The following is a 19,211-nucleotide window of genomic DNA, read 5'->3' on the forward strand; positions in this document are numbered from 1 at the left end:
GTCGAGGCACAGAGAGGTTGGGTGACTCGCTCAAGGCGGCACAGCTAGGGCATGGCAGAGCCAGTGTGCATTCTTAGACAATGATGCACATTTACAAACCGCTTTAAGGGCAGTGACTGGGGGAGCTGGTGTGGAGAGTGGGGAAGTCATCGGAGAGGGAAATAGGAGTTGAGCTGAGGGAAGATGGCTTTGGGCGGTAGGCAGATCTGAGGGTTTGGATCGGAGGCTATCATGGAAGTATAAATGAGAGATGATGGATGGAGGGGAGAGAGGTTGGGGTTGGGAGGGAGGGAGCAGCTAGTGTGCTGCTATCCTGGCAGCTGAGTGGGTGTGGGAAGGAGGGCTCCAATCTGTGTTGGCCGGGGAGCCAGCTTGGTCCCAGGTACCTTCCTGGCCTGCCTGGCAGGACCACTTTGGCCCCCCTGCTCCAGTGGGGAGGAGGCGTGGTGTGTGTGGGGCCTGTTTAGGGCCTTCTGTCGCTGTTGTGCCCCAGCTGCCAGGAGCCTGCAGGGTTCAGGGGAGAGGTCAGCGGTATAGTTGGAGGAACCCCACGCCGGGCGTCGAATGTGGATTTCAGTTCTGCCTCCTTTGACCAGCTGTGGGACTCTGGGTGAATCGCCTACATCTCGGAGCCCACATCGCGGAGCCTGAATTTCTTTCGAAATTGGGGAAACGGTGCCTCCCTAGCAGGGCTCACGAGAGACGGTGGCTATGAAGGGAGAGGGAGAGGCTGAGGAGCGACTTGTTGTCGCTGCTTATAGTACCACTCGAGGGTACACTCCCTTCACGGGACTGTCGAGGGGCCTCGACCCTGGTGTCCAAGGTGTCCCGGGATGCCGGACATGCCTGCCGCTCTGGGACGTGAGCCCGCTGTGGGAGGTGGAAGAGCCAGCACCGTCCTGCCAAGCAGGTAGAGATGATACCCCTGCCTGAGCTCTCATCTCGAGGGATGCTGGCTGGAAAGGGCAGCCCTCTCCTTCCAGCTCCTTCCCTCATTTAACAAGTGGTTAATGGAACATCTACCAAGTGCCAACCCCTGTCCAAGGGGCTGCAGTATAGAGATGAGGGGAGCACAGCCGAGACCCAGCTTCCCAGGACTCCCTCTGCGGTGGGGGCGCTGGGTAGTGCTGAGCAAGGAAAACCAACAAAGCGGGTCCTAAGAACCCCTAGTGATGTAAGGAGAGAGACTGAAGAGAGGGGGCTCCTGGGGGTTGGTCCAGAGGAATCCCCAGGATGGTGGCCCAAGACGGAAGCCTGGGGGCGCTGAGGGGGAGGGCTGGCAGCTTAGGTGTCTGGGGAGGAAAGAAGGGTGTGGTAGCAGTGGGCTCAGGAGGTAGGAGAGAAATGGTCCCTGGGCACTGCCCCCCCCCCCCCCCACGGCCCTTCTAGGGAGTGTGAACTTGACTCCAGGAGCCAGGGGAGGCCTTTGAAAGGATTAAAGCCTGGCCAGGACATAAGCTGTTGCATTGGCTTAAAAGGTTCCTCCAGTTATCTTGCAGAGAATGAACTGGAGGAAATAGCGCCCCCCCCAGGACCACACCTCTGCCAGCTCAGGCATTACCTGCCCTCCACCACCCCCTTCCAGACCCTGGGCTCCGGAGGCACCATTGTGGCCCCCCCAAAGAGCACCAAGCCCCCGGAGGCAGAGGTCTGGCGAGAAGCCCCCAGGTGGGGACTTGAGTGCAGGGACAGTGGGGGTGGGCCAGGCTGCCCTGCCTGTTTCCACTCACCATGTGGGGCAGGCCCCCCACCCCCACCACCCCGCATGGGGCTTTTGAATTAAAAAGTCTTAACTTTTTCTTTTAAATGGCAGCTCTGTGTACTGTACATGGTAATTAATACATTAGCATTTATGCAAAATACCATCACAGCCGGGCTGGTATGTCAGCTGCCTTCCTGAGTTGCAAAAATGAGAGCGCCCCAAGGTACCTCAGACAGGCCCCCCGCCCCTGGCAGACAGCTCCATTGACCCGTGCCCTTCACTAGCGTTCACTAGTGTTCACTAGCGTTCACTAGCGTTCACTAACCGCTCTCTGTGCACGCCAGCCCATGTGCGTGCCGCCTTGTCATGGGGCCCGTGGGTAAGCCTATCTGTCCTTGTGTGTGCATGCATGTGCACGTGTGGCCCGTGCGCGGACGAAGGCCCACGTGGGGTACGTGAGGGCGTCTCCATGTCTGTGTGTGCCGGCGCGCCGGTCTCAGGTGGGTGGGTTTACGCGCGTGCACCTCTGAAGGCGCATGCGTATGCATCTCCGCAGGCTGTGCCCGCAGGCATTTCAGTGTTTGTGAGCGGGCAGGTGTGCGTGTCTGTCTGTGTGTCTGGGTGCCTCTGTGGGGGTTCTGCATGCGCGTACTGTGTGCACACGTCTGTATGTTCATGTTCATATGCAGACATCAGGGGGCGCTTGCACGTAGGCGCCCGTGTGCGGGTCATCAGGCGTGCCTGTCGGGTCTGCTCTCTGTGAGTGTTTGGATGTGCCCGTGTGCACGCATATACATGTAGATGTGTGTGTGTGCGCGCACATGTGTGTGTGAGCACGTGTGCATGTGTGATGCTTGCTAGGGCAGCTCACAGAGGGAGGTGAAATGCAGTGGAAAGAACAGCCCGCTGCAAACAGTGACGGCTGGGGTCCAGCTGAGGCTCCACGGCTGGCCAGCTCTGAGGCCCTGGGAAAGTGGTGCCAACTGTGCCCCTCTAGTTCCTTGTCTGTCAGCTGGGAAACGAAACCTCCCGTGCCCCAAACCACAATGATCCATGTTCCCCGGGCACTAGATATCCCGCCTGTGGGGAGCTCCCAGCACGGTGGGGGACATGAGCCCATGAATAGGCAGAGGAGGGCCCTCAGCCCTGAGAAGGAGATGCTGTGGGGTCAGAGGTGGGGTTAGGAAAAGCTGCTCTGGGGAGACAATGGTTGAGCACATGTTGGAGGATGAGGAGGGGTTAGCTGATGCCCAGAGGAGGAGCCAGGCTGAGGGAGAGCAGACACGAAGTAGTCTGCTCCATTCTGATGGGTGGGAGATCCCGAGGAGTGAGCTGGCAGGAGTCGGGGTACCTGGAGCAGATTGTCTAGGGGGCACCTCCTAGGGCAATAGGGAGCCAGTGAAGGCCTTTAAGAAGGAGGGGGCAGGGTGGAGCGTGGCTGTAGCTTCTGCAGGGAGGGAGGACTAGAGTGGGAGGCAGTTCTGGAAGGGAAACATGGGGGCCGGGCTGCTGGGGGATAACCCTGAGCCCAGGCAGTGGGAATGAAGGGGAGGAGAGGGGTTCAGAGACGATTGCTGAATCAGCATCAATAGTAGGCAGAAATTGAGTAGATAATGGGTGGGGGGAGGGGAAGAGCTGGGGTGCCACCGGATCTGTGGCCCCAGTGATTGGATGGTTGTGGACACAGAAGGAGGAAGGAAGGTGTTCTCTTTGGAGGGAAGATGGTGTGTTTTAGACATCTTGAGGTTGCAACACCTATGAGATATCATTCATTAATTCATTTATTCACGCATTCACTATGTATCAGGCATCTGAGAGACCAAGATGAGCAAGGCAGAAGAGTGTCGTAGATGGGGATAAAATCAGATGCAGAGGCCCAGTGGGAAGAGAGGGGGAATCTGGGTAAAATGAGGAAAAGCTTAGGAAGACGGGAGAATGTAGGAGAGGGGAAAGAGCCAGGCCTGCCCTTGCAGGGGCCTGGAGGTGGGCTGAGCAGGTGACATGTTTGGGGATAGCAGTGGAGGAGGGGGTCACTGACAGTCGGGGGTTGCCATGTGAAGTTTGCATTTTAGGAAACCCTTTCTTTTCTTGCCCATGCCCGTGGCCTGCCAAGGGATCCCTGATTTTTGGATTTGTGAAATGGGGCTGATGGTCTGTATCTTTGCCACATAGTTAGAAAACAGGACGGGGCTGGACCTTGGTAATGCGTTCTTGCCCTTAAGGAACTTCCAGAAACACACACTATGTGTAGTGGATGCCGTGAGAAGGGCCAGTGCATAGTAGTAGTCAATGAATACTTGTTGAATGAAGTCTCAATTGAATGAATAGTAACAGGGGGCTGGGGAGCCGAGGGAGGCACGGATGGATGGGATCTTCTTGGGAGCAGGGGTGAATTAGGGAAGACTTCCCAGATGAGGTGACTCCCAGGTCCTAGAGGATGAGTAGGAGTTTTCTGGGAGAAGTAGGGAGGGAGCAACATGGGTTAAGGTGTGGAGGTAGGACAGCAGGGAAGGCTGGGGGAATTTGAAGTCATTTGGAGCAGGGGTGCAGGGGGAGGAGTGAGGATAGGTGTGGTTGGAGTGCTACTGGGGCCATATCACAAAAGACCTTAAGCGTCAGGCTAAGAAGCTTAGGAGCCCCCCCACCAATAGGCAGTGTGAAGCCATAGAAACCTTTTAAGCAGAGGAATAGCTGGTGAGTACATTGTGTAGAAATCATCCTGGGTACTGAGTGAGGGAAGGCAGGGCTAAGGACAGGGAGCCCAGAAATGGGTCTTTTATGGCTTCGTTTGGGGGTAATGACCGTGCTGCTGTACCTCATGGATTGATCTTAGGAATGGGGCACCAAGCCTTTTTAAAATTAAGGCATGCTTGCACTGGGCAAACAGCAGGAGCTCTGGTTTCCGTCCTGCACCCTGCCATTTTCTTGCCCTGCGACCTTGACTTGGCCAAGTCAATTAGCTTCTGAGGGCTTTAGGTGGTTCTTAGGTCAAGAAACCCCCACAGGAGGTGATCCACGTCAGAAGGGAGGGATGTTGGGAAGGGCTTTGTTCCACTCACCTCCTGGGGGGAGAGTCCCCTCCGGCACCAGAGGGCAGGGAGGGGGGCAGCTGCTTTCCTCCTCCTCTCTCCTCCACAGGAGGAGGGTGAGGACGAGGACAAGGGCAAGCTCATGTATTTTCATGCTGTGGCCTCGACACTCAGCCCCATAGTCCCAGCTCACAGAGGCTGGGAGGCTGCTCTGGGGTGGGCCGACCCCGCCCGTAAGCAGACACTCCGCTATTGTTCAAAATGGAATTGGTCCCAGGAAGCTCGGAGCCTGTGAAAACCGCTATGAATTTTGCAAAACAGCTCTGAGGCGGTAAAGCATGTCAGAAGAATCAAATGTGGAAATCCCTATTTAGAAACTCCACTCTGGACAGGCATGGTGTGCCTGGAGAAGGGCTGGGGTGGTGGGGGTGGGCTCTGGCCTGAAATGTCTCCCCCCACATCCCCGTTGGGGCCTCAGTGGGGGGTGTGTCCAGCCCATGCCAGAGGGCAGTCAGCCCCTAGCCCCGGCTTCTCTCTGGTACCCCCCAACCTCTGATGGAGCCCCTCCCAGGGCAACCCCCCATTCTTGCCCAATGTACCTATACTTTTTCTTTTGAAAGCAGCTTTATCATTTGGTAAAAAAGGATACATATGCTCCTTGCAAAAAATTCAGACAATATGGAAAAGTTCAAAGAAAAATGTAAAAATCACCTCAGATTTCACCATCCAGAGATAACCACATAACATTTTGGTGAACGTCCTTCCAGACTTCTCTCTGTGCATAAATATACACAAATAGATTCTACGTATGCAGCTCTACCCCGAGTGAGATCAGACGACACATGCTGTTCTGTCACCTGTTTTTTTTTCCCCCACTCAGCAATATGTCATGGACACCGTTCATATCAATACATGGAGACCCACCTCTCAGTTTGAATGCCTGCGTGTGTGCACGGAGGGACCTCACTTTACTGACCCAGTCCCCAGCTAATAGTGGTGTGTGCTCCTCCAATTGTTTGGCTTTTACAAATATCCCTGCAATGAACTTCCATGTGCATGTATCTTTGTGAATTTCATTCACTCATTCAGTCACTCATTCATTCGTTCATTCATTCATTCACTCATTCATTTGTTCATTCATTCATTCTTTCACTCAATCACTCATTCATTCATTCGTTCATTCATTCATTCGTTCATTCACTCATTCATTCATTCGTTCATTCCCACCACAGATGTTATCCAGTGCATCCTACATGCCAATCCAGTGCCAGGCTAGGGATCGAAAGGGTGAGTAAAACAACACAGTCAGTACTTGCTTTTACAGAGTTTGTGATGTAGTGAGTAGACGGGACCTCCAGCCCCTGCCGGCAGGGGAGACAGTGGTTTTGTGCAATGAGCTTATGGCTTGAGCGCTTATACACAAATCATGATCCGATAAGCACGTGATAGGGAATACAAAGGAAAAGTGCTCAAAGCATGAAAGAAAAGTTCAAGCCGGGAGAGAGTAAGACAAGAGAAGGTAACCTAGACTCGGGAGTCAGGGAGGGCTTCTCTGAGGCGGTGACAAGGAGGTCCAAAGATGAATGGGCAAGAGACAGGGTCAGGGGAGAGAGAGGGAAAGGACAGGAGGACGCGGAAGAGAACGGCAAGAGGGTTTCGCTTAGAGGGAGTGGTGGTTTCAACTGTGAACAGGCAGGTGATTCCTAAAACTGGGCTTGCTGGTCAGAGGGTAAGCAGAGTCTCCGTTTCATCTCACACTACATCCTGCTGTCCGTAAAGGTGTGACGAGATTCAGTTAAGAGCAGGCACGGAGGGTTAAGCACAGCGCCCATGTACAAGAAGCAAGCTGGTCGCTGCTGTTGCCATTATTATTATAATTATCTTTGCCAATCTAATGGATGAAAAATGATATCTCATCTTTGTTTTTAACCAACGTGGCTTTTTTTTTTGGACTCTGCAGGAAATGAGCCCTTAGGGGGAAATGAACTATCTTTCTTTCTTGAGCCACCTTTGTCAGAACCTTCCTGTGCCCCCTGGGAGAGGCAGGAAACGTCTCTCTCCCGTGCCATCCTCACGGCAGAGCCCCTGGGACTTTAAGATCACTCCAAATCCCGTGTGGCTCTGGCTTTCCGAAGGCAGGTGCTGCTCCGAGAGGAGGGTGGTTTGGGATGGGTGTTGGATGGGTGTTAGGCCCGTGGGGAGGGACGGGCAGAGAGGGTGGGGGCCCTGGAGGCAGAATCCACGTGCCATTAGAAGGGCTTCGAGATCCCAGGAGCTTCTGGATGATGTTAATGTGGCTATATGAATATTAACAGAGTGTCCATTAATATTGATGACGATAACAAACAGGGGTGAGGGTGATTTTTAAAGAGGGCTGCTGCTCCAGCTGTTGCCTCCCTTCATTAAGAAGCTTCTGAGGTTCTCGGCCTTCCTCTTCCCAGACCTCGTGCAAGACTCCATGGCATCCTCATGACTTCTGCCTGGGCTGGGACCGAGGGCCAAAAAGGCATCTCCAGCACTTTGAACTGGACGACAATCAACGCAGGCAGCCTGAGCTTCCGTCCCAGGTGCTCTGGGCCCTGTGAGCGGGTTGGGGTGGGGGTGGGGCAAGAAAGGGGTGAATCAGCTTGCGTACAGGCAGCCAACTGTGAAGACTGCTTTTGACCCTTACAGGCATGAGGTCCCGCCGTCTACACCCCCAGAGGAGCGTGGGCAGGGGGCTTGCAAGGGGCCAATCTCTTGCAAAGGTGGCTGGAGGAATTACCCTGCTAAAGTGGTCATGAATTATAGAAAGGAAAGTGGGGGGGGGGGGTGGGAGGAAGGCCCAGAATATCATATGTGTAAATAAACCAGAGTGGCAGGCAGACATAAAAGCCAGCCACCAAGCTCTTGGACCTACAGCGCCCCTTCTTGTGCTGATCCACTCGTGCCAAGTACCACAGCGAGTGGCTTCCCACCTCCTTCTTCAAAGGATTTGTTAATAAGTCAATGACGGAACATCTAAAGGGGAAAAATATTTCTCTTTATAGTTGGAGATAATTGTCCCAGGAAAAAAAAAAACAACAAACCTTTAATTACAACTCACATGGAGAAAGCTTGATTTGTGGGCAGAGCCCAAATGCTGAGGAGCTAGATGTAAAATATTTGTAATATTTAGGGAACCTAGAGTTTTACATAAAAGTAAACAGCATTGCCTGAAGGCACAATTTCCAGCAACACAATAAAATGTGCTGTGAATTTATGGCGGCCATCCATTAGCTCTTACCAAGGCAACGTCGCCCCTATCTGTCGTCCATCATTATAATAGAGGGTTAATGCACCGAATTTACATAAAAAAGTCATATTGTCTGCATGAATTATTTACACTCGAAGCTGTTTTTACAGCTTGGTTTCAAGCTGGATTCTGGGAGAGATTCTGCCAGTAAATTACTCTGTGGAGACCTGCTTCTATAACCGTGTGCGGAGCCAGCAATGAAAAGAAAGGAAAATGGGCAGGCCCTGGCGGGTCGTTGGTGCTGACGCCTCTCGGGTGGGGGCTGGAGGCGGCGGTGGAGGCTTCAGGAGGCTGGTGGACTTGCCGCAGATGGGGCTCGGTTTCCGGGCCCGCAGCCTCGCTGTCGCTGCCGGGCTGCCACGTGGTCAAAGCCCATGTGCCCCCCGCCCCCCCCCCCCCCCGGGAGCACAGGGATCCTTCGGAGGTGGCTGAAGTCAGAGGTCTTTTAGGGACCAGGGTCCCGGAGAGGAAGAGGAGCTGCTGTGTTTCAGGTGCAGGGGCCTGGCTCAGCCGTGAGAGCAAGACCCACGGTTCCCATTGTACAGATGGGGAGACTGAGACCTCCGGAGGCACCTTCTCAAGAAGCGGGAAGCCCATCTGTTCCAGGTGGGCCCAGGGAATGTGGGACATAAGGACACTTTGGACTCGGGGGCAGAGCCGGGTGCTGATGCGGTGTCTGTGGGAGGACATGCAGACACCCCGTGCCTCCCATCTCGGCACTTAACGTTTTCTACAATTTCCAGTGAGTTGGAGGCAGTTTCAAGGCTTGGTCTGGTGATGAGTTGTTTTTGGTTTTGGTTTTGGTTTTGGTTTTGTTTTGTCACCAAGTTCTTAAATTCTCTTCGCTTTAGTGGCGGGGGTACTGGGGAGACCTGCTCATGCTTCCAGGCAGTGTGGAGTTAGGGGAGGCTGAGTGCCCAGGAAACACACTTGGATTTTTAATTCCATGTCTGCTGTGTGGTGTTGGGCAAGCTTCCTAGTTTTAGGGGGCTCAGTTTCCTCATCTGTACAATGGGATTTCTAGTCCTGGCTCTCTCAGCCTGTCCCCCCAAATGATGAGAGGCTCGAGGGGGATGACATGCTCTGGGAGATGTGTGATGTGTCCCCAGCATGACCACAGGGGACAGGGGTCAACAGGGGGAAGCCTTGACGTTAGAGCTGATGGAGGAACTTGAAGTGGGCCAGCCAGGCAGATGGAGGGAGAAGCCTGGCCGGTCAGACACAAGGAGATAAAAGAATCCCAGAGACTGAGAGATAGGGAGAGACAAAGAGCAATCCCACCAAGACAAAGAGGGATGGAGATAGAGATGGGGAAGAGGTGCCGAGCCAGGGAGGAAAGTCAGGTAAACCGCCTCTGGCTCTGACTTCCTGGAGAGGTTGCCTGGAGCGAGGGCTGCCCTTTGGCCCGGTCTACCCTTTGCCAGGACCCCTTCTCCTTCTAGGCCAAGAAGCACCTGGGCTTCTCTCTGGCCTGGAGGTTCTTTTCTGGTTTCTGCTTTTCTGTAGCACAGGGAAGCCTAAGTTGGATGTCAGCCCCTTCCTATCCCATCTCCCAGCACCTGGGACAGGCAGGGGCTCCTTGCCACTGCACTCTGGGTCTCCCGCTCCTGGAGCAGCCACGGCAGGTCCCGAGGGCCTGGAGACAACAAATGACTCCCTGCTGACGGGTCGCTCGCTGCCTCCTGCCTGGCAGCCCATTCCGCTGCACACCACATGCAGATAATCATGGAAGGCAAGGGAACCTCTCCTGCCCGTGGTGGTGTGATTTAAACCCGAACTTTGCTTTGCTTTCATCCCCCGGAGAAGCAAGATTTAGATGATACATTTCTCTGTCTTCCTGAGAGCGTGCCCACACGTGCATAGACGTGCACCTGCACACACGTATACATGCATATACAATGCTCACACATTGCAACCTCCCCCCACCCCAGTGCATGTATATACAAATGTGTCCACTGCATTAGCAAGCCATACATGTACACGTTCACATATGATGCTTTTGTATGACACACATGCCATCCGGGGCACCCATGGCCCTGGGTTCGGGCTGGAGGAAAATGCAGTGGTGGCGGGGACAGTTGGCATGTACGGGGTCAGTGGGAGAGGCTGAGCGTGAAGGGGATGAGCTAAGACTGTGAGAAGCTGTCCAAATCTTGCCCCACGTTGCTGCCTGGAAGAGGAGGATGAGGCTTGCGTTTGGGTGTGAATGTGCATGTCTGTGCGCATGCGTGTGTCCCCATGCAAGCCTGTGTGCCTCCCTGTGCGTCTTGACAAGTGTGGGAACCTCTGTCACATGCTGAGGGTGGTGGCCAATGGACAGGGGAGAGTGTGGTGTATTGGAAAGAACTTGGAGCCAGAGTCATACCTGGCCTGTCACTGGCCCGCTGCTAGCCCCGGGCAAGTAGCGGTCTCTTGCTGGCCTGCCTTTCCTTCTGGCCACCAAGGGTCCTGTTTTGACTTTCTAGTCTCTGTGTGACCTTGAGGGTGTGTTTCTGAGTAAACTGGGCTTGGGGTTGTGTGTGCGTGCTGAGTGTGTTGTGTTGGTGTGTCTGTTCAGGGGGAGGTGTGTTATATGTGTGTTTGTGTGTGTGCGTGCGTGCGTGGGTGTGTGCCTGAGAGAGACAGTGAGTTTGAGAAGTGATCTGTGGGTATGTTTTGCTTAATGGAAGTGTTCGCGAGAGTGAGGACATCCTTATTTTATTTTGTTTTATTTATTTACTGATTTTTAAGATTTTATTTATTCATTTGACAGACAGGGGTCACAAGTAGGCAGAGAGGCAGGCAGAGAGAGGAAGGGAAGCAGGCTCCCTGCTGAGCAGAGAGCCCCGATGCAAGGGCTCGGATTCCAGGACCCTGGGGTCAGAGGACATCCTTATTTTAAATTGCGTCCCCTCCCTACCCTTTTCCACTTGAATCTTCTCCATAATGCTGATCACCATTGAAAGTCACTGTTTATGTGTTTATTTTGTTGATGGTTTCTCTCTCCCTGCCAGAGTGTAATCTCTATGAGGGCAGGACGTTCAGCTCCTCTGCTCACAGGTGTCTCCCTCCCCCGACCCTGTTAGAACCATCTCTGGCGCAGGTGACCTTGTGAATGTTCAATACATACTCATGCAACAAACGCACAAATGAATGAATGACTCTATCGTCTCCTTCAAGCGTTCTCCTACGTGTCCCTTTCTTTCCTTGTCTGAAAATGCTGTTAATCATAAAGTTCCATGCATGGGCCAGTAGCAGGTGCCATCAGCAAGGAGCAGATCAAGGGTGGAAAGCCAGGCAGGAGGGGAAGGTACTTCTTAGGAAAGAGAGTATTGCCTCCCTTTCCAGGAGCGGTTCTGAGGGAGCTCCAAGGACGGAGGTACGGGCTTCAGGGTGTCCGGGAGGGAGGTGGAGAAGACGAGGTGAAGACAGTGGGTTTAGGCAGTACTTGGAGGAAGAAAGAGAAGACATGAGCCAGAAGAGGTGGGTCTTGTGGTCGTCCCCACCGACTTGGTGGCGTTTATCAACCTTCTTGCCGGGAGTGGCCCAGGTTTGTGGTGTTTGGTTCCCTAAGCAGGTTTTCTGGTGTTTGAGGCTGGGAACATCTACCTGACTGTGGGAGGTAAGGTGAATGCAAATGTCTAGAACTGTGCTGTCAACCCAGAAGCCTCGGGCCGTGCAGCTGTGGCTAAGAACTCTCAGGTGTCCCTTTCGCAATGAGGCCCTGACCACCCTACTTAAAATTGTTGCCCGCCCTCTCCAGGGCCCCCTGGTTTCCCCTTGCCTGGTTTTAATTTCTCTCCTGTCCTTATCACCTTCCAGTACACTATGTGATTTACTTATTTAAGTTTATTTTTTACTGTTGGTGTCCCGGTGAGAATGAGAGACCTCTTAAAGGGTAGGACCTTTATCTGGTTTGGTTACTGATGTGTCCCTTATGCCCAGGACGGTGCCTGGCAGGTGGCATGTACTTGGTCCCTGTGTACTCAGTGACTTGATGGTCTTCTGTTTGAGTGGATTTTCACAGTGTATTTTGTGAATGGGTTTGTAAAGCAAGTGTTTGCGGGTTGTGCGTGAAGAAGGGCTGTGTTTTTGACTGTGGGGTGGCTGTGTTTGGGAGGCACGTGGGTTTGCTCCAAAGCCCCATCTTCTGAGGACTGTTGGGCAGTTTTCTGAGAGAGGCTCCAGATTCTGGGCATCCAGACCGGACATGATCAAGGGTCTGCCCACAGACCCACTAGAGCTTCCCTTGGGTTCTCCAGGAGTCCTTTTCTTGACTGGTTGCCCTTTTGGTGGCCCTAGGCCGAGCCCCAGCCCTAGCAGCTTCCTGGGTCCATTCCCTCCTTTTCCCATAGGCATACTGGGCCCCAAACAGGGAATTCCCTTTCCCTGCAACCAGTCTGTCCCCTGGGCTAGGAGGAGTCAGGGGGTAAAGGCTAGTGGTCCATCCTGGAAGATAGCCATGCTGGGGGGCTGGGCTCGGCATCTGGAGAGTCTGGACACGTGGCTGGGAAGAGGGGTCTTGGGGTGCCTCTTGGATGGAGGGAATCCTGGCCACTGGGGATTCAGTGGTCAGTTCAGAGATGTCAGGGCTGGCAGCAGGTAGGTGGTTGTGTCCTGGTGAAGGGCTGGGGAAGAGGGGCCAGCCTGGCTCTGTACTTAGGCTGTGGGGGAGTTAAGGGTACGGAGTCAAGGAGCTTAGGATGTACATGTGGAGATCAGCTCCAGTGGGCAAGACAAGGAACCCACTTGTCCCAGTCACAGGGAGCAATGGGCTTGGCGCCTCAGTCCAGTCTCTTTTATTATGTGAAAGTGGTGGGCACAGAGCTGCCGGGAGGTGGGCATGAGGCATGCCCACCCCTGTGGCTGACAATATCAGGACCCAAAGTTGCTCAACCAACTCAAGGCCAAGGCCAAAAAAGACTAATGCAAGAGGGTTAGAGACAAAGTCTGCCCCCCACCCCCTTAGGCTGGCATTTAGGAAAAATGATCTAATATTGAGAGGATGGTGTTCGGGGTCAGACAGTGCTTAGCTTTCACTCTTGCCCGCTGCGTAATCTTTCAAAGGTCTCTGCACCTTAGTTTCTTTATGGGTAAGATGGAGATCCTTTTTATTTCATAGTGGGATTGGAAGGATTAGACTGTTATCACTACTGTTACTGGGTTTATTTTAACCATGACACAGGGGCTCCTGGGTGGCTCAGTCAGTTAAGTGTCTGACTCTTGATTTTGGCTCAGTTCACGATCTCAGAGTCGTAAGATCAAGCCCGGCATGGGACTCCGTGCTCGATGGGGAGTCTGCTTGAAAGTCTCTGTGTCCCTCTCGCTCTGCCCCTCCCCCTGCTCGTGGGTGCACCCTTGAACTCTCTCTTTCTCAAATAAACAAATCTTTAAAAAGAATAAACAATTACACAGGTCCAGGAAGGGAAGCCTGCCTTGATAGGAGTTCACGTAAAACAGATCCAGGGCTTTGGCTGATTTCAGATTCGCATGAGGGGCTCGTATGAATGGTGGCATCTGTGATGCTTAGAGAAGAAGGCCAGAGCCAGAAGAAGGCTAGAGCCAGCTTGGGTTCACTAAGACCGGGCAAATCTTTCAGGTTCTTGACAGCTGCATGACTGGTGGGTGAGGAAATGAGCTCGTGTGGAGTGGAGAGGGACAGGTTATTTATTGGGTTGTGAGCTAAATACTTCTCATACACGATCTTAATCTCACAAGTCCTGCGCTAGAGGCGATGGTCTCCATTGTACAGTAGAGGCATGGAGGATCCAGGAATTTAAATGACTTTCCCAAGATTGACGGGGCTGCAATTCCAGCCTGGATCTTTCTGTAGCATCGCATTGCCTCCTGAGATGCTACGTAGGGTCTCTCCAGCTCTCGAGGACACAGTGGATGGCTGTGAGGGCATGGAGGGGGCTCCCATCTGGCTAAATGGCGGCCCGGGGATGTTCAGAGAGTCAGTCTGTGAAGGCCTTTAGAGGCAGCTTTGGGGCTCTGCCTTCACCCTGTTCTGACCAGTATAGGCCAAGGACCCAGAAGGAGATATAAAGGGTGTAGACCTGTCACAGCAGGAGGTGACAGAACAGAGAAAAAGGACAGAGCAAAACTCAGAGAGCACAGACAGGATCCTGGAAGATCTCAACAATGGAGAGTGATAAGGCGAATTTAGCATGATGAAATGTCATAGGGATAAATGTGGGGCCCATTTTGTCTACTGGAAAAAATGAGAAAGCAATTTAGGAGTTCAAAGGACAGTAAGTTCAGTATGAATCGCTAGGCTACATTAATAAAGGTATGGGGTTTGGGACAAGGGAGGGGGACCACTGTCCTGGCCCAGCCAGCTTTCTGCCCTGGAGTAGTCTCTATTGTGCATATTTGAAGGCCGAGTGCTATTTTCTGCTTTCTCAGTTCTTCATCTTTTCAGGGGGAGTTTGTGGGGGATGGAGCAGAGCCCTTCTGGAGTTTGACCCTTGGATTCCACCCAGAGTAGCCCTCTGAAATGACAGCTTTGAAGGAGGGGAAATAGCCGCAGATTTCCTGAACTTGGGTCTGATCTTTATGCTAAACCTCCCTCATCTGGGAAGAGGAAAGGGCCAGTCCCTGAATGTTCAGGGACTGGGAGGGGTCCTGGTCCCCTTGGCCACTGGCCAGGAATGTCCACTCCCTTTCCAGCGGTCTCCTTCCCCTCTTGGACCCTCATCCTGGAGGTCAGCATTCTGCCAGAAAGCCGGGCCGGGCCGGGCCAGATCTTCTGCGCTGGAGGTGGGCAGGGACAGAGAGCCTCGCGAGTTGCTCATGTCGGGGCTGGATCCCTGCTCGAGCTGGGGTGTCACCTGCCAAGCTGAATCGGGCACAGGAAGCGCCTGGCTGGGAGACATACTGTTTAATTTGGAGGTTCTGTTCCACTCTGAAATGCACTTCTTCTGGCAGCTGCGGTGAAGTGAAGCTGTTGAGCTTCCCTCTCTCCTGCCAGAATCACAGCCACTTTTTCCTGAGAAAGAAACAGGGCTGCAGATATGAAATACTTCTTTTCCTCTTAAATCTGTTTTTATAAGTTTTTTTTTTCTTTTTTGCATGCACAGAAAAGTGAAACGGGTGCTATTAAAATAAACAAGGCATTTGAGATAGGAAGGTTAAAGCAGATTGTTAGGGGTGGGGAAGGGGGTTGGATACGCCCCGTGTTTCTGCACACAGGCTGCTCATCGCCTGTTGGAAATGGGAGGGAGAGAAAATGTCCACAAGTCTGCCCACCTCCCAGCCCAGAGGAGCTTTTCTCTCCAAGTGTCTTGGGGATTCACTGAGCAAGGCAGTGGGGAAAGGAGCTGTCATTTATTGAGAGCCCACTAAGTACTAGACCTGTAACATGGGTGACGTCATTCACCCTGGGAGATAGGACCCATTTTAGAGATAAGGAAGGTCGAGGCACAGACGGATAAAGATTGAGCAGTCAGGGATCTACCAAACTGGGATCTGACCCTACATGGGCCTGACCTCAGATGTTCTTTTCACAATCCTCTGTTATCTTGAACAGTTGGGTATCAGCTGGAGGATGTAGAAGGAGAAGGAGGAGAAGGAAAATAAGAAGATGAGATATTGGTGTGTCCTACCTGGCAAGATGGGACAAGATACTGACCACTGTGAGTGAATCAAACTGTACTTGCTGGGTTCTGACCAATACAGGGGGTTTGGGAAAGGATGTGGGAGGTGGGTGGGTTTGGCTTGATAAACAGGGTGGGCTTCCTGGAGGTGGAATGCCCTGGAAGCTGAATGGAGGTGAGGGAATGGCCTTGTTGCTGTGTGAGCAGAGGCAGGAAAGATGCAAATCTAGCTTGGGTGTGCAGAGGTGAGTTGGGGTGGGGCAGTCAGGATGGTTGTTCTGGCATCAGGGGATCAGGGTGGAGAGTGTGTGGCTGAAAGAGTCCTGGGCTGAGATGCAGGTGCCAGCTCCTTGCCCTGCCTCTGCCACTGCTGACTTGCTGTGTGGTCTTGGGCAAATGCCTTTCCCTCTCTGGGCCAGAGATTTTCTTTCTATAAAATGATGGACTTGAACTAGAAGTCCCCTAAAGACCCTTGTAGGGTCCCATGAAGAGAGGTGGTGACTGTAAAATCCAGAAGGCTTTGACTGTGAGGACTTGGCATTAGAGTCATCATAAAATATTAGTCTGAAAGGCCCTCAGGAATCATCTTCTAGATCATCTTACTTCAGTCTTAAAGGAGTTTTCGAGGTGAAGAGAAGGGAAGTGGGAGGGGGAGGGAGTGTAAAATGGACAGGGCCAGGAGGATATGTAGAGGACTCTGTGTAGTCTGGTGTTGTTCCAGAATCAGCACCAATGTGTAGTAGACAAAGAGGAAAGGGATCAGATAGGAGTGGGAGATGAGGTCAGACCTTGGAGGACCAGGGACTTCCATTCCATGCTCTGGGTAATGAGGAGCCATGGACATGCTCAGAGGGCCGACTTTGATCACATGGACAGCTTTGATGATGCAATTGACACGGGCTGGGAGTGGGTACAGGCCTGGGGGAGTGCCAGGAGGGCAGTTAGGACATACTGCGTCCGCTCAGAGAGACATGGTGACAGTCTGAACCGTGGGACAGAGCGGGTATGTTACAGATAGCATCTGTTCAGGAGGAACCAGGACGTGGATGAGACAGGATTTGTTGATTGCTTATGTGTGAGGAGCAAGGAAGAAGGAGAGTCAAGGGACCCCAGGGTTTCTGGCTTGGTGGTCCTCACCGAGACAGGAAACACTGGGGGAGGAGGGGGTTAGGTTTCTGGGGAAAGAAAATGAATGAATTCAGTTTTGGATTTGGTGAGTTTGAAGAGTCAATGTAATGGCTTTGTCATTTATTCGATGACTCATTTCTTCATTGATTCTTTCTGGAGCATTCAGTGCGTGCCGGGCTTGGTGAGACACTGCCTTCCTGGCAGCCTGGAGGGACATTCAGAAAGTTCTTCCTGATGTTGAACCTCAGTCTGCTGGACTTCAGCCCTCCGGTCTCCTTCTGCCCTTTGTGCTGCCCCTGGTTCAGGGAGCATGAGGCTGTGGACAGACGTGGGTTTCGAAAGTTGCCAAGAAGTGGATTTCAGGCCCGAGTGCCTTTTTGTAGAGTCTCATCTGTTGAGCGGGTTTAATAAACCTCACTTACAGCAGTGGTGTGCTGGCGTGCATTCCTGCTGGCTCCAGAACCGACCGAAGGGATCTCTTCTCAGCATTGTGGTCAGGGACGTCCCATGGGTGGCTCCAAGCTGGCCATGGTGGGAGTACTTACATCCCAGAACTGGGCAAATGCTGCAAATGGGGACTCTTTGTGTCTTCCAGCCTGCGTGTTGGGGAATGTTGATCCGTCTCCCACTGCTGCCGGACTCCTGGGGAAGATGCTGGGTGTCGGATGCCTGGCACAGGGCTCCCATGTGGGCACACCTGCTCAGCATACAGCAGGAGCCTCTTACGTGTGCCAACCTTCTCCTTTGACATCTCTCCTGTATGGGAAAAACTCTCGTTTCCTTCACTCCAAGCAACAACTCCCCTTCAGTCGGGGACTGTCCGCTCTTTTCTCAAAGGACGCAGTTCCAGAGAACACTGCTGTCTCCTTTCCCCTTGGCCTCCACAGAGGGGCGGATGCCCCAGGAGGAGGATTTGGGAGTCTGAGGCATCTGGATTTAAATCTTGGCTCTGCCCCCTTGCCCGGTGTGTAATAACCCTGGGCGAGTTATTTAATCGCTCTGAACCTCAATTAAGTCACCTGTAAACTGAGGACGGACATGCCTCGCTCATTAAGTTGTTGTGGAGATGAAATGAGGTAATGGGTGTGTGTGGGGGCGCGAGGACCTGGCAGCCAGGCTGCAGTTTCAGTGGGAGCTTGACCTAGGACGCTGCTTTCCTTCCCTGAGACGCCCAGTGGGGGCTTGGACTTGGGGGCGGGGGCGGGGGGCTGTTCTGACAGCGGGGTGAGGGGAGCAGCGGGGAGGTGAGAAGAGGAGTCGGGGCGCATCCTTGGGAAAGCTATTTCCTGGTGGAACATGTAGGCCGGGAAGAGGCTGTGGGTCGTAGGACCCTCCAGATGTATTCCGAGTGCAGCAGAGGGGAACTCCCTGGGCCGCGGTTCACGCTTCCAGGCCCCTCACCTGCAGATCTGCAGATAAACGCCTACCAGCAGCTCGGCTCATGGGTTTCTGGGACGGCTGTGGCAGCCTGGGCTGCACTGATTTACCACCCCAGCCCCAAGCAGATTAAATCACCCAGAGTCATTTGAATTGTACCCAGCCTTGTCACACAAATCTTAGAAACTGCTGTCTGGCAAGAAAACTTTCTTTGTACTTTTTGGAGGAAGTCTAAGAGCTCTAGAAATTGGGGTGAAGTGGGAAAAAGGAGGTCGTGCCAGGGGGTTGGGTTTTTGCATCTTTGGGTTGGGCCTGAGTGGGCGGTTAGAGGACAGAGTGTGTGGGGGTGCATGTCTGTGTGAGAGAGAGGGAGCGCAAGCTTACTGCAGTGGCATTTGGGGCAACATCATTTCTGGCTTGTGACACAGGGCAAGTCACTTAAGCTCTCTGAGTCTCAGAGGGTTGTTGTGAAGGTCGAAAGGGCTACCTTGTATAAAGTGTTTCGTAGACTTTATTAATCAGTTCTGTGATTACTAATTGGGAAGAACAGACAAATGACTCTATAAATAAATTCTATATGGCCGTGCTTACCATGTGTTGAGCAGAGAGTCTTGGAACTAAAAGGGATTGGGCACATTATCAGAACTCTGGGGCTTTAAAGGAAGCCCGAGTCCCAGGAGAGTGAGGCAGAAGAGGTTGTAATGCAGTTGAGGTCATTGACCCCTGACCCATCTCCAATGGTTGTGTGGCTCTGGAGGGGAGTCCTGGGCAGCAATCAAGATAATCCTTCTCCCCCAGACCCATTTTTGGCACACAGGTTGTTTCTACACCAGTCAACACACAGTCACAAGGATTGGTTTATATTGGCCCAGTGAGATGAAGGCCAGAATTTTTGTTAGATGACTAGAGAAAGACATCCAATCTCTCTATCTGGATTTGAATGAGGTAGCTTGTGGATCTAATTCCTGGCAGGCATCTGGTGACTGGGAACACAACCGGAGACTATTATAAACATATGGAGGTGGGAAGAGCCTGAAACATCACAGAAAAATGTTGCTCCAGCCCTGATCAAACTGTGCCTGAAGGCTGTTGCATCTGGACTATTCTATTAAGTGAGCTGCTAA

At 52.8% G+C, this 19,211-nt stretch overlaps 1 long non-coding RNA gene across 3 annotated transcripts in view; it reads left to right on the forward strand.

The window, feature by feature from the left end:
- Positions 1-19,211, forward strand: part of LOC309843199 — a 65,388-nt gene that overhangs the window by 35,094 nt on the left and 11,083 nt on the right. The window contains exon 2 of one of the 3 annotated variants that reach the window (XR_014300003.1): positions 15,516-15,621. The exons of 1 other annotated variant lie outside the window; for it this stretch is intronic. This is a non-coding gene — a long non-coding RNA (uncharacterized lncRNA). Of the gene's footprint in view, positions 1-8,444; positions 8,612-15,515; positions 15,622-19,211 lie in introns of those variants that run through there. One more of the 3 variants, XR_014300005.1, reaches the window with a different exon arrangement.

Source organism: Mustela nivalis (assembly GCF_964662115.1).
Source record: "Mustela nivalis genome assembly, chromosome: 10".
Classification (NCBI taxonomy): domain Eukaryota; kingdom Metazoa; phylum Chordata; class Mammalia; order Carnivora; family Mustelidae; genus Mustela; species Mustela nivalis.